The sequence below is a fragment of the Leuciscus leuciscus genome (genome assembly GCF_965113295.1).
Source record: "Leuciscus leuciscus genome assembly, chromosome: 15".
Lineage (NCBI taxonomy): Eukaryota > Metazoa > Chordata > Actinopteri > Cypriniformes > Leuciscidae > Leuciscus > Leuciscus leuciscus.
Window position 1 is genome coordinate 10,134,167 of NC_138739.1, and position 11,660 is coordinate 10,145,826.

The window sequence follows — 11,660 nt, forward strand, 5'->3', positions numbered from 1 at the left end:
CTGACAACGTCATATTTGCGTCAAACACTGACATTTATTCGTGAGGTATGGTGACCAAAACCCAACGTTACCTTGAAATCATAATGTTAACGTCCACACAAGGTCAAATTCTAACATCATCAGACGTTGATATTTTGTTGGTTTTAGGTTGTGGTATTTACTAACAAAATACAACGTCAAGCCAACGTCTCAAGACAACTTCATATTTACGTCAAACACTGACATTTAGTCGTGAGGTATGGTGACCACAACCTAATATGTCCTTAACGTCATAATGGTAACGTCCACACAATGTAAAATTCTAACATCATTAGACGTTGATCTTTTGTTATTTTTAGGTTGTGTTGTAAAGTAGCTAAAATCCAACGTTGAGACAACGTCTCAAACCAATGTCATATTGACGTAAAATACTGACATTTAGTCCTGAGGTATGGTGACCAAAAACCAACGTCTCTTTAACGTCATAATGGTAACGTCCACATAACGTCAAATTCGAACATCATTAGACGTTTGTTTTGGAAAATTCAGCATTTCTTATAATCATTCGTTTCCAAACTGTTTAATCATATGTTTCTGTGAGGTTTTCTAGCAGCTGAGGGGGGACAGGGAAGCGAGAGGCAATTTAGGTCATAGATGAAGGCCTTTGGGTGTCTCAGGGACAAAGAACAGTGTGACCTGCACCAGGGGGTAGAAACCAGTCCGAACTAGCTGAAGATAGGGGGTATCTTTCTGGAAATTTACAAGAAACCTGGAAGGAGGAGTTTTTGCCAAGAAACTGTATAAAATGTCTATGTTTTATTATGTCTAATAGGCATTCTATTCCAAAGCTGGGTGGCTGCGGCTTTTGTGAAAAGAATCCTCATTGAAATAAACCTTTTCTCTTTATTACAGTTTTGTCTCTTGAAAGTTTTCTTACACCTCTGATGCTGTTTGATATTAACTTCTGAAAATTGCCATTACAACTTGGTGTCAGAACGTGGGGTCCTGTGCGGATCTTCTTCTCCTGGTCCTGAAGAACGGATTTGGACGGAACTGCAAACCCGGCGGCATCAGGCGGCCGTCTCATACCCCGACGGTTTGAGATAGTAACTCAACAGGTTAAGGGAGAGAGAGCCAAGTCCCGCATTCAGGACCAGTGGAGGAACTCCCACCAGGATCAAGAAAGAATCCGCGGCAATTACAGAAAAGAGAAAAGCATCTCTGGGTAAGAAACGGCAGAATTGTTTTATTGATGTTAAGTGTGATTTGATAATTGTGAGTGAACATGAACCATATTGGCTGAGTTTGCTTTGGGTACGAGCGAGAGGTGATTCATTAATCACAATTTTTGAGGTAGAAATTGGTCTGACGGAAATCAGACCGGTTTCTGCCACACTTAGCTCGTTAGTGGACGGAAGAGCCACGCAGGTAAGCACAGGTGCTGGTTAATTAGTTTTGCTCAAAGTCTCTGTAACCCGAAGAAATCTTGCAAAGGTGGACGGAAGAGCCACGCCGGATTAATTAGGTGAATCAGAATCAATCGAGCGCTGGAAGGTGCACATGAGTAGATTTTGAGTAAAACATAATTACAAAAGCACGGCATATTTGCTGAAACCCGACCGGTTTTGGGTGAAATAAAATCGGGTCTGTTGGAGACGTTTGACAGATACTAAGACACGTGTCGAAAGAGTAAAATCCAGAAGGGAGATTCAGCCAAAATGGGGTCATCTAACAGTAAATTAGATAATTTTTATACACCAATTTTCTGTCAAATGAGAAATAATTATGGTGGTAAATGTATGGTTGACATACAGAAACTGATCAAATATCACGATTTTCCCGAAGCGGGGACCTTGAATAAAATAAGACTAAATATAGTAAAAGAGTCAGTAGAAAAGAACGAGGGAAAACAGAGTAGCTGCTGTGTGTGTGTTAAACATGGGTGTAAGAACTGTGAACCGACTATAATGTGTTGGGTAAAAGAAGCTGACAGGCGAGAACGAGAGCAAATACAAAAAGAATTGGCATGTAATGTTGAGAATGTTGTGTGTGTAAAAACAGTTCCACTGGAACAGAATGCTACTAATGAACCGAATGTATGTGCTTTTCCACATGTGACTGAGGTGGCAACGGCTCCGCCGCCTGCCTACAATACAGCTCACTACCCAGTAGCAGAGATCTCGGCTCTCAGGCTGGATCTCGATCTGGACCGCTTTCCACCAGCCCCAAGAACAGCCCAAGAAGCACGACTTGCAGAAGCACGAGCACAAATTGAACTGGCAGAGGCAGATGCAAGAGCAGCGCGAGGGGGGGCAGAGGCCGCAGAGCGAGTGGCACACAGACTAACAGCGCAGTTTCATGCACAATTACGGGCGTTTGAGTGCAACGCTGCGGCACGCTACTCACGCTGAAGAGGACAGAAAGGAAGAGCTGCTGGAGGAAAATGGAGCTGTTATGTTTGTGCCACAAATGCCCACTCGCTCCGAGACTGTACAAAATGTAGAGTGTGCAAGAAGGACGGACACTGGAGCAGCGCGTGTCCCACCATGAAGTCGGATTGAACCGAGGGGGCTGGAGAGCGGGACGGAAAGAGTCCGGCTTTGGGAAGCCAATCTCTGGCTACAGCAAAGGGAAGTGAAAATATTTTTACTAAAACATACACACACGACGCACACACAAACACATACACTGATTTTCTTTCTGCTATCTGCAATGAAAAAACTGCTTGCAAATCTTTTTGTGTGTCTGATGAAACTTTGAGCAAAGCTGTGACTGATGATTTGAGCAGTGTTGTGTGTGATGAGCGTGTGAAACTATACAAAAGCACAGGGTTTTCTGAAATGCCTATTTATCCTTTTAGAGTTAAAGGGGTAGTTATGGACTTTTTAGTCGATTCTGGTGTCAGCCTGTCCACAATACGACCATGTGATTTACCATGTGTTCCAAATTTAACCGGGAAAGTGTTTGAGAGCACTTCGGCCTCTGGCCATTTGATTTCTGACCGGTTAACAGAGCCGTTAGAGTGCGAAACGGAGGGCGAACGCTTTTTCAAACATGAATTTGTGTGGTCTCCCAGCTGTCCCGCACCTCTGATGGCTCGTGATTTAATGTGTAAATTAAATTTGTCCCTCTGTGCTGATTCCTATGGAATTAGCATTGAGGAGACACCACAAATTACTTGTTCCAAATTCGAGCCGAGATGGGCTTATGAATGGCAGGTAACAGATGTTGATTGGGCAGAGAAAATTTTGGAATTGGCAAAGGCTCGAACAAACCCAGTCAACACAGAGTTTATGACAAATGATAAAATGCATTGTACATCACATGTCGTAACAGAGCGAGATTCAGATTTTGAAAAGATGTGGTTTAATTCTGTGAAGAATGAAAGTGTGAAATTTGACCAGATTTTCTGGACAGAAAGTGTGTGTGCGCATTGGCTGCAGTGTTGACAGAGTCAGAAAGCTTGTTATCTTATGTCAGAGAACACTGCCTGCCACTTATCTGTCTCCAAGGCCATAAGCCAACAGTGGAGAGATGTGGGCCTTTTTGTGAGAGAGTGTCTATCGGCCACAGACTGGGTGAGAGTTGACACACACACAGCAGAGAGTAAGAGTGTGGGGGGCATTTAAGATAAAAAATTTGATTTTGAGGTTGAGGTCAGGAGAGACATGATTGCTATTGAGAATCTGACTTTGACAGAGGGAACCGCATTACTTTCTTATGTTGATGACCTTTTGATCTGTTCAGAAGGTGAGTCTATTTGCAGGGCTGACACTGTGACTCTCCTGAAGCATCTTGAAAGGGAGGGACACAAGGTCAGCCTTTCAAAGCTGCAGTTTGTGAAACAGGAAGTGACCTTCCTGGGCCATGTTATCAAACAAAACAGCAAAACATTGTCACAGAAAAGGGTGCAGGGCATAAAAGAAGCCCCAAAGCCTGAAACAAAAAACAGTTGCTGTCATTTTTGGGGATGTGTGCTTACTGTCGTACATTCATTCCCAATTATGCCATTTTAGAACAGCCTTTACGAGCCCTGACAACAGGGAAAGGGTTGAAGTCATGTGACAGACTTGTTTGGACAAGTGAAGCTGAGACAGCATTTGATAACATGAAAGCACAATGAGATATCTCGATTGTTAGGCCTTCTGGTTGTAGACCATCCATTGTGCAGATGGTTGATGAAAAGCATGACCTTATGACTTCTGTTCTCCTGTAGACGCATGGTGACCGATGAGAAGGTAGCCCATTTTCAACAAAACTCGACCCCGTGGCAGCGGGATTGCCACACTGTCTCCGGGCGGTGGTGGTAGCTGAACTGGCCCTCAATGGCCTCAAGAGAGTTTGTAGGCTATGCTGATCTGACTTTAGGGGTCTCACATTTGGTGTCTTTGATTTTGCAGGAGCAGAGAACGTCACATTTGTCTACAGCTCGATTGAGGTATCATAAAATTTTGTTTGACATGCCAAATGTCACTGTTAAAAGGTGTGCACACCGCGTCCAGATTTGTTGGACGTTCCGCTTGATAATTGTGACAATGTCCTGTTTGTGGATGGATCTGCGTTGAAGAATCCACAAACAGGACAGAATAACGTAGGTTATGCGGTGACGACTGAATTTGATACTGTAAGATCTGGCAAATTACCATGTCATTACTCTGCACAGGCAGCTGAATTAGTCGCTTTGACTGAAGCATGTAAACTGATGACTGATAAGTGTGTAACGATTTACACAGACTCGCGTTATGCTTTTGGGGTCACGCATGACTTTGGTGCTCTGTGGAAGCACAGAAATTTTTTTAAGTCAGACGGACGACCAATACTGAACGCTAGGTTAGTATCTGACCTTTTGGAGGCCATTATGCTGCCAGACAAGATTGCAATTTGTAAATGCGCAGCGCATACTAATGATAAAAGTTTCGTATCAACAGGCAACGCCAGAGCTGATATGGCTGCGAAGGCAGCGGCAGCAAACCAGACTGAAGCTGATACCAGTGGCGCCAATTGCGCACTAGTTGACATTAATCTTAACAATGACATTTCTCCTTGTTTACAGAGCATACAGTCTTTTTTCCACAGGAGCTGAGAAAACCAAATGGAAGGCTGCAGCCTTGTTGATGGTGTATGGACATCTGTTGATGGGAAGCCATGTCTGCCCAGCCATTTCTCCCCACATTACGCTAAATTGTTGCATGGGATGGACCATGCATCCAAGGCGGGGATGATTATGCAAATTAAAGAATTGTGGTTTACCAAAGGTTTCACAAATGTGAGCTGAAAATTTTTGCAAAAGATGTGTGATTTGCACCGCATATAACATTGCACGGGGCATTAAAACACCACTGGCAAGTCAGCCAGCCCCAGACGGGCCATTTGAATATTTAATGATTGATTTCATTGAACTAACCCCGTGTGGAAAACAGAAATATTGTTTGGTAGTCGTGGATATGTGGTCACGATGGAACACACTGTGCCTAACACGCTGCCAGAGGGGGGCGCTGTTGAGCGTGAAAACCAGACGGTAAAGAACAAATTGGCAAAATGCTGTGAAGAAACAGGACTCTCGTGGGTGAACGCACTCCCCACTGTGTTAATGTACATAAGAATGAGAAAGAGAGTCAAAACAAATTTGAGCCCATTTGAAAGTCTTTGGTAGACCACCATTCATGGGTATAACGGGGGAAAGAAGGAGGCTTCCATCAACAGATGTGTGTGAGAATGAAATGTTGAATTACTGCAAAGAGATGTCGTGTTTGTGATCTAACAGTTCTGTGCAGGTGAAAGAAATACCAGGGGCAAAGTAGCAGAGACGTTCCTGCACAAAATCAGACCGGGTGATTACGTGGTGATTCGAGACCTCAGGAGGAAGAGCTGGAGGGCGAAACGGTGGCTAGGACCGTTCCAAGTCTTGCTGATCACGCATACGGCGGTGAAGGTCGGCGAGCGAGCCACGTGGGTGAATGCCAATCACTGCAGGAGAGTTCCACCCATATCAGGAGAGCAACAGGAGAAGGAACCCCAACGACAAACAACAACAACAACGGCGAAACCTCTCGTGCTGCCAGGGCCACCCGAGATCGAACGGGCCTCTGGAGAGGAGCTGGCCTGGATGAGAGACGAGGGGACAAGCAAAGGTCAGACCGAGACCATTTAAAACTGGGTGGTCAGACTGCAGAATTAAAACCAACCACGAAGAAATCAACTTTAAGTGTCCATTCGATAAACCGTATCAAAGTTCACCGGCGGCAGTTTGGGTTTGTGGTACAGTAATATCATATCACCGTTTGCAAAAAAGGACTGGTCAGGGTGCTGTTATCCAGCTTTAATGAATGTGGGAACTTCTGTGTATCTGCCAAACAAGGTGGTTGGAGTTAACAAAGAAAATGTTTAGTGAAAACCTTTAGAATATGTTGAATGATTTTCTTTACAACTTATGGAAATTAATGTGCTGCCAATAATAATGATGAAGATTATGATTTGGCTGTTGTGATTGAATCCACACTGGTGGACTGTAAAAGAATACAGAGGACTGCTTATCAGTGGCTCTTTACATTCCTGATGGGGACAGACTGCTTCAAGGGTGTGCAGTAAGTTGGAGCTGTTTGAAAGCTCAATGATCAAACTATAGGCAAAGAGAGTGTTTTAATTATGGTCAGCGGGGCCATTTAGCCTGTAATTGTAAATGGACACTCAGAAAAGAAAGTTTAAGGAAAGTTAATAGATGGAAGTCGTAAGAAGATTGGAGGATGCAGAAGGAACTAGCATGTAGGGAAAGATGAGAAGAAATATAGTGAAATGTATGTTATGAAAATAAAATTTCTGATAGAATTTATGGAACTATTTATGTCAAGTTAAGTGGCATAAAGATGAGGAATGAACAAAGGCAGAATGGGGAAGAATTGTATTTTAGTGGTAATGTAATGTCTAACTTCCCTGATGTGGGCAAAAGACAAATATAAAAATTATGTTTATTTGAAAATAGATGTAAATTCTGGCACAGATGCCTTACTGCTGGGCTAGAGTTAAAAGTTTAAGTGGTAGATAAAGTTTGATTTTAGAAGTTTATGAGAGTCCAGTGTGCCAGTCCTAAATGCCTCAGAGTCTCTCACATTCAATATCAGCTAAAAGCTGTTAACTGAGCCTGTGCGATTTAGGGATTGAGAGATGAGTAATATGATATTTTGTTTTTTGTGAAACAGCAGAGATAAGTGGGACTGACAAAATATTGATAACATTAAGTTGAATCTGCAGACTAACCACTTGATAGAGGAATACTGTTTCAACACAGTTTTAATGAAATTGATGGCATATAGTACAAATTTTTATACTTTGTGAAGAGTCCTGAAACAAACAGTGAAAAGAGGAGAGCAAACGCTGTAAGCAGCTGTGCTCTGAAGCTTTGACTTCAAAGAAATGTGGAGTTTGTAAAATGTTGGGGGTATCATGCTGTTTTAACATTCCTGATTATAGTGACAACATAACCAATATCATCGAGCACCTGAGAAAAGCTGTAAAAGAGCCGCCTAAAGCTACTGATAGTGAGTGGGTGGGGTGGCTGATGTCTGCATGGTCAGGGTGGTTTTATAGAATAATTCAAACTGTCTTGCCAATTGTGGGTATGGGATTATTAATTCTGTTTTGTTTACCATGCATTATGAAGTGCCTTTCCAGCTCAGTGCAGAGATTGATCAGGGCAGGGACGGTTAGCAAGGTGACGTCAGTCCAAGCAGTAAAACTGACTCTGTACCCAATAACTGATGGAGAGCAATGTGATGATTATGACAGCGATGACATGTATGCAGACATGAGTTAAATGTGTTTTCTTTTGCCTTTCTGGGACCATGAAAGGGAGTTTCTAAACTTTGATTGTTTAGGTTTTGATATCATTGATTGACTGTTCTATTTACGGTGTTTTTATTATAATTTTTTTTTTTTTTTTTTTTTTTTTCATTGTAAGAATGATGATATGTTCAGAAGGTTAAAAACAGCGGTCATCCGTGTTACAAGGTGGCGTAAAAGTGGAAGGGTTTGAAAATGAGGGATTTTTTTTTTATGTATACTATTTCTTTGCATCTTTTTAAGAGTCAAATCAACCAGTGTTTTATGAATTGATATGTTTTTTCCATACTAATGTGATCTATACTATTTCTTGTTTATACTGAGGTGACTGAGGGTCCGGTCTATAGTATTGGGGATGCAATAACAGTGCTTATTCATCTAGCCCGGTTTCAGAATAAACCTTTACTTGCTTGCTATAACATAGAGGGCCTATCCTTACAAAAACAGCCTAAGCTTTTTCATTCTAAATTTTAATGAAGGTTCAAGTAAAATGATCAGGTATATAAAAGTCAGACATGAAGAGTATAACTGTGATGTAAAGACTTGAATCAATTCTGTTCTTGAAATGTAATGATGTACTGATGTTTGATCAAGAAATTAGAAGACAAGGATGAATTTTCCTTTAATACGTTTATCAGAGAATGATAAAGAGGAGGAATTGTTTTGGAAAATTCAGCATTTCTTATAATCATTCGTTTCCAAACTGTTTAATCATATGTTTATGTGAGGTTTTCTAGCAGCTGAGGGGGGACAGGGAAGCGAGAGGCAATTTAGGTCATAGATGAAGGCCTTTGGGTGTCTCAGGGACAAAGAACAGTGTGACCTGCACCAGGGGGTAGAAACCAGTCCGAACTAGCTGAAGATAGGGGGTTTCTTTCTGGAAATTTACAAGAAACCTGGAAGGAGGAGTTTTTGCCAAGAAACTGTATAAAATGTCTATGTTTTATTATGTCTAATAGGCATTCTATTCCAAAGCTGTGTGGCTGTGGCTTTTGTGAAAAGAATCCTCATTGAAATAAACCTTTTCTCTTTATTACAGTTTTGTCTCTTGAAAGTTTTCTTACACCTCTGATGCTGTTTGATATTAACTTCTGAAAATTGCCATTACACGTTGATCTTTTGTTATTTTTAGGTTGCGTTGTAAAGTAACTAAAATCCAATGTTGAACCAACGTCTCAAACCAACGTCATATTGACATAAAATACTGACATTTAGCGGTGCGGTATGGTGACCAAAATCAAACGTCATCTTGATGTCATTATGATAACGTCCACACAACGTCAAATTCTAACATCATTAGACATTGATATTTTGTTGATTTTAGGTTGGGGGATTTACTAACCAAAATACAACGTCAAGCCAACGTCCCAAGACAAGCCCATGTCCCAAAAACACTGAAATTTAGTTGTGAGGTATGGTGTAGAGGTCTTCTTGGATCCTAAAATCTGTACCCAACCCGAATCACTTCTTACCCGAACCTGACGTGCATAAATAATTTTATTTAAAGAAAAACCCAACCCGAATCAGACCCGAGTCCGACCCAACCTGACAGCATTTCTTTTCTAACCTGACTGGACCCAAACATAAATGGCACTGACGTGTGCACAGCAAAGTCTGTCAAGAAGAATCCCGGTGTCCTGCTGACTTATTTGGCTGCTGCTCCATTATTCATTTATTTACTTGAAGCCCTGCATGAACACGCAGTGTAATGAAGCGAGTGCCTTTTCCTGATGGATCTCATAGTTCTGTGTGCAAGGTTACAAACATTTGTTCCTTTTCTAGAAGCATTTCTCAAAATTGCACTTGACATGAACGCGCAAGTACGCGCAAAGTGCTGAAATGTCAAGCACTCATCACTGTAACTTCAGTACATCCTATAACTTAATTGTATCTTATACCTGACCTTAAGATGATCGTTGGAACGGTAGGCAAAAAAGTGGAGCAACGTCTAAATGCTTAAGCAACCTTGCGTAGAGTCCATTGCATGTAGAAGTGCGGATTCAGAGAGAAATTAATAATTAAAATAATTTGGGTCTTCTCAGGTCCATATTGAAAAAGCACATTTAGATGCCAGAGACCCGAGGCCACTAATACCGAACCCGACCTGTGTCCAAGGCACTCGTTTAAGTTTTAGACCCGAACCCGCTTGGACCTCGGGTTTTCGGATCAAAGTGCACCTGTGAAGACCTCTAGCATGGTGACCAAAACCCAACGTCTCCTTAACGTTTTAATGGTAACGTCCACACAAGGTCAAATTCTAACATCATTAGACGTTGAAGTTTTGTTGGTTTTAGGTTGTGATATTAACTAATCAAAATCCAATAGCAAGCCAACATCTCAAGATAACGTCCTACTGATGTCAAAAACTGACAGTCATGAGGTATACGATGACCAAAACCCAAGGTCACCTTAACATCATATTGACATCAAATACTGACATTTAGTCGTGAGGTATGGTGACCAAAAACCAACATCTTCTTGATGTCATTATGGTAACATCCACACAACATCAAATTCTAACATCATTAGATGTGACATTTTACAATTTACTTGTAACATTAACTTACCAAAATCAAACGTCAAGCCAACGTCATATTCACGTCCAACACTTACATTTCGTCATGAGGTATGGTGACCAAAACCCAACGTCTCCTAAACAATGTTAACATCCACACAACATGAAATTCTAACATCATTACTGATATTTTTGGGGGTTTTAAGTTGTGTTGTAAAGTAACATATATTCAACATCTTTCCAACGTCAGCAACTGCTAATTCTAACATACACCTAGATATTTTCTTGGTTTTAAGTTGTGTTGTAAAGTAACTAAAATCCAACATTGTGCCAACGTCTCAAGCTAACGTCATATTGATGTCAAATACAAAACGTGAATGAATGTGTTGTTGGGTCACAATCTCACTTCTAAATTGTCGTGAGGTATGGTGGTCTAAACTAGCCTGACTACGTCAGACTTCCTACTTCCGCTAATTTCATTTCGCTTCTGTACTCAGTCTGAGATAGCAGCCTATCTTTCAGTTTTCCACCGGCCTGAAAACAGCCGGGCCAATCAACGAACAGAGGGCGGGCTGAGAGCCGTGACGTAGACGCTGATTGTTGTACCGTGGATGCGTAGATTTACTTCACATAATCTGCAAAAGTCATTCACAGCCATGTTCACTCCGGTATTTCGCTCGATGGTTTAGTTTTTGCATCATACATGCGTTTACAGTGGAAGTTAGATGCGGCTGAGCATGCGCATAACACACGCCATAACCAAACGTTATGTGATTGGCTTACGGGTAACCAATGATTTTAAACTACAGACAAGCGCCCCCCCGCGAGAGAGAAAACACTTCTCTATTATGCTATGCCAGACTCTGTATACGAAGCAAAGTGAAGTAGCAGAGTCTGGTATTACCAGGCTAGGTCTAAACCCAGCTATGTCACAATGTTAACATCTAGACAAAACAACATTCCAATTATTAGATGTTGTTGTTTTGTTGACTGCACATCATGGTTACTAACCAAAACACAAATGTCAGCATGCTAATGTACATATACATCTAAAATAGGATACAGGCAACATTAGACATATTTGATATGATTTCAGTTGTGGTGTTGGGTAAGATAAATCAATGTCTAAAATACCCCAACTTCATACTTATGTATAATACAGACTGAAGTCTTTGTGACCTAGTAAACGTCAAACTTCCTGTAAGCATGGATCTTTATTTTATTTAAGGTGATAGTTCAGATTATCCATAGATTTTCTGGTCCATGCAAGTGTAATATATCAAGTTTACCCAGTGTGTTCCCTGTCAGAAGAACAAGCTCTTCACCAGGA

At 41.4% G+C, this 11,660-nt stretch overlaps 1 protein-coding gene across 3 annotated transcripts in view; it reads right to left on the reverse strand.

Annotated features, from left to right (window-relative positions):
* The window catches only part of LOC309476179 (SLAM family member 9-like), a 54,249-nt gene that overhangs the window by 21,375 nt on the left and 21,214 nt on the right, over positions 1 to 11,660 (reverse strand). The gene's annotated exons all lie outside the window — the stretch shown is intronic.